This window comes from Triticum aestivum, chromosome 2D (genome assembly GCF_018294505.1).
Source record: "Triticum aestivum cultivar Chinese Spring chromosome 2D, IWGSC CS RefSeq v2.1, whole genome shotgun sequence".
In the NCBI taxonomy this organism is placed as follows: Eukaryota; Viridiplantae; Streptophyta; class Magnoliopsida; order Poales; family Poaceae; genus Triticum; species Triticum aestivum.
Window position 1 is genome coordinate 299543435 of NC_057799.1, and position 4137 is coordinate 299547571.

A 4137-nucleotide genomic window follows, 5' to 3' on the forward strand; every position below is an offset into this window, starting at 1 on the left:
GACTTTGATGAGTATAGGGGTTACAAGAGTTGATCTACCTTGAGATCGTAATGGCTAAACCCTAGATGTCTAGCCTATATGATTTGTCTTAGCCTCTACGGACTAAACCCTCCAGTTTATATAGACACCGGAGGGGCCTAGGGTTGTACAAAGTCGGTTTACAGAGAAAGGAAACTACACATCCAAACGCCAAGCTTGCCATCCACGCAAAGGAGAGTCCCATCCGGACACGGGGGAAGGCCTTGTATCTTGTATCTTCATAGCCCACCAGTCCGGCCCATGTCACATAGCCCGGACGCCCGGGGACCCCCTAATCCAGGAATCCCTCAAACACCAATATCTTCAAGAAACTTATTGATCCAGAACGCCTCCTTTGAAGCTTACAAAGCCGCAATATACCTTGCTTCTGTTGTAAAATCCGCAACAATGTTTTGTTTGAAACTCTTCCAGACAACTGCACCACCATTAAGTGTGAAAACATAACCCAATTAAGATTTATAGTCATCTATATCAGTCATGAAGCTAGCATCGGTGTAACCATTTACAACAAGTTCTTCATCTCCTCATGTAACACCCCAAAAAATTAATCATATTTTTAGTAAGTAAAATTTGGCCAGAAACTGAAATTTAATTATATTAGGTCATTTACTAATTTTAGGATCTTGTGTGATTTCTGTTTTCCGAAATCCTTTCCTCCATTTAGAGAACTTTTGAGAAATATTGTGGGTTTGAAAGTTTTCTTGATAATTTGATCCACCCTTTTAAAATTAAGTAGGAAATATTTTCAGAATAAGATTTGCCACAAAATAATTCTTTTAGTAGCATTTTCAATCTCTGAAAAGCTTCTATTGCACTAAGACCCTTCTAAATAATTCTTTAAAAATTCCACAAAATTTTTGAGAGGTCCCTTGATGCCTACACAACACTTTTATGCAAAAACCCAACTTGGTATTTTGGAAATTTTGAGCAAAACATCCTCTTTTCATTTCTGTCCCCTCCTTAAGTTATAACTAAAGCCCTAATTTTCCTAGTTCTATTAATTCTGAAATTTTTGCATCTCATAGTCCTTCCAACCAAAACCTTAAGTCCAGAAGATTAGCCCCATTCTCATCTTGGAAGTCCACCAAATATTCCTCTGAAGTTTCTGTCCAGAACAGAAATTCTTCCAAATTTGCACTAGAAAGTTTTCTTTTTTCTGAAACCAACACCACCATCACCTCTATCATCCAAAGAGACCCCATCCTTCACTTCGAGAAGAATTGGCTAAATGGCTCTAACATTCTGTCGAACACCTCATGTGCATGATAGAAATCTGCAAGTTCATAAACTTGCATTCGGCACTTGCTCATTTGACCAAATCACCATGTCCATCATCTCAAGCATTTCCAGGAGCATCAACTTGCCAAGAATCGTGACTATAGGAGCTACCTAGGGCACCATGGCATTTGGTCGAATGCCTAGCGTGCATGTCCAGAGCATAAGCAGAGCGCTAGTACTACATGCATCGGCATCAAGCTGCTGCTGCCCCTCTGTTGCTGCCCATGCTCATCATGAGCGCCTCCTGGGTCACCGCGTCGCCCCTGAGCCTCGCCGACACCCTCGCTTGGCCCCTAGCACCGGCCACAGAAAGCCACCATCTCGGGCACTGATACATCTCCAACGTATCTATAATTTATGAAGTATTCAAGCTGTTATATTATCATTCTTGGATGTTTTACAATCATTTTATAGCAACTTTATATCATTTTTTGGGACTAACCTATTGACATAGTGCCCAGTGCCAGTTGTTGTTTTTGCTTTTTTTACATCGCAGAAAATCAATACCAAACGAAGTCCAAACGCAGTGAAACTTATTGGAGATTTTTTCTGGATCGGAAGACACCTGGTGGGCCAAAGAAGTACCAGAGGGGAGCTCGGAGGAGAGAACAACCCACCAGGGCGCACCTGGTGGCCCAGGCGCGCCCAGGTGGGTTGTGCCCACCTTGGTGGCCTCCCACACCGCCTCTTCGCCCTATAAATTTTCAAATATTCCAAAAACCCTCAAGATAACCCTAGATCAGAAGTTCCACCGCCGAAAGCCTCTGTAGCCACGAGAAACAAATCTAGACCATGTTCGGGCACTCTGCTGGAGGGGGAAATCATCACGGGTGGTCATCTTCATCATCCAGCGGCCACCATGATGAGGATGGAGTAGTCCACCCTCGGGGCTGAGGGTTTGTATGAGTAGCTGATACGTCTCCAACGTATCTATAATTTTTGATTGTTCCATGCTATTATATTATCTGTTTTGGATGTTTAATGGGCTTTATTATACACTTTTATATTATTTTTTGGACTAACCTACTAACCAAAGGCCCAATGCAAATTGCTGTTTTTTTTCCTATTTCTGTATTTTTTGGACTAACCTACTAACCAAAGGCCCAATGCAAATTGCTGTTTTTTTTTGCCTATTTCAGTGTTTCGCGGAAAAGGAATATCAAATGGAATGAAACCATTGGGAGAGTCATTTTTGGAACAAACGCAATCCAGGAGACTTGGAGTGGACGTCAAGGAAGCAACGAGGCGGCCACGAGGTACGAGGGCGCGCCCAGGGGGTAGGCGTGCCCCCACCCTCGTGGGCCCCTCGTAGCTCCACCGACCTACTTCTTTCGCCTATATATACTCATATACCCCGAAAACATCCAAGAGCACCATGAAACCCTATTTCCACCGCCGCAACCTTCTGTACCCGTGAGATCCCATCTTGGGGCCTTTTCCGGCGCTCTGTCGGAGGGGGAATCGATCATGGAGTGCTTCTACATCAACACCATAGCCTCTCCAATGATGTGTGAGTAGTTTACCACAGACCTTCGGGTGCATAGTTATTAGCTAGATGGCTTCTTCTCTCTCTTTGGATCTCAATACAAAGTTCTCCTCGATCTTCTTAGAGATCTATTCGATGTAATACTTTTTACGGTGTGTTTGTCGAGATCCGATGAATTGTGGGTTTATGATCAAGTTTATCTATGAACAATATTTGAATCTTCTCTGAATTCTTATATGCATGATTTGATATCTTTGCAAGTCCCTTCGAATTATCAGTTTGGTTTGGCCTACTAGATTGATCTTCTTGCAACGGGAGAAGTGCTTAGCTTTGGGTACAATCTTGCGGTGGTCGATCCCAGTGACAACAGGGGAAAGGACACGTATTGTATTGTTGCCATCGAGGATAAAAAGATGGGTTTTATATCATATTGCTTGAGTTTATCCCTCTAGATCATGTCATCTTGCCGAATGTGTTACTCTCTTCTTATGAACTTAATACTCTAGATGCATGCTGGATAGCGGTCGATGCGTGGATTAGTAGTAGTAGATGCAGAATCATTTCGGTCTACTTGACATGGACGTGATGCCTATGTACACGATCATGCCTAGATATTCTCATAACTATGCGCTTTTCTATCAATTGCTCGACAGTAATTTGTTCACCCACTGTAGAATTTGCTATCTTGAGAGAAGCCACTAGTGAAACCTATGGCCCCCGGGTATATTTTCCATCATATTAATCTCCCATCAACTAGCTATTTCTGTCGCCGTTTATTTTGCAATCTTTACTTTTCAGTCTATACAATAAAAATACCAAAAATATTTATCTTATTATCTCTATCAGATCTCACTTTTGCAAGTGGCCGTGAAGGGATTGACAACCCCTTTATCGCATTGGTTGCAAGGTTCTTAATTGTTTGTGCAGGTACTAGGGACTTGCGTGTAGTCTCCTACTAGATTGATACCTTGGTTCTCAAAAACTGAGGAAATACTTATGCTACTTTGCTGCATCACCCTTTCCTCTTCAAGGGAAAACCAACGCATGCCCAAGAGGTAGCAAGAAGGATTTCTGCAGTCGTTGCCGGGGAGATCTACGCACAAGTCAAGACATACCAAGTACCCATCACAAACTCTTATCCCTCGCATTACATTATTTGCCATTTGCCTCTCGTTTTCCTCTCCCCCACTTCTAAAACGATTTTCAAAAACCTTTGCCTTTTCTTCGCCTTCTTCCCGTATGTATCTTTGTTTGTGTTTCCATGTGCATTCTATTTTCTTGCTAAAAATCTATTGATATGGATCCACTTAAAGTTTTCTACTTGGATCATCTTC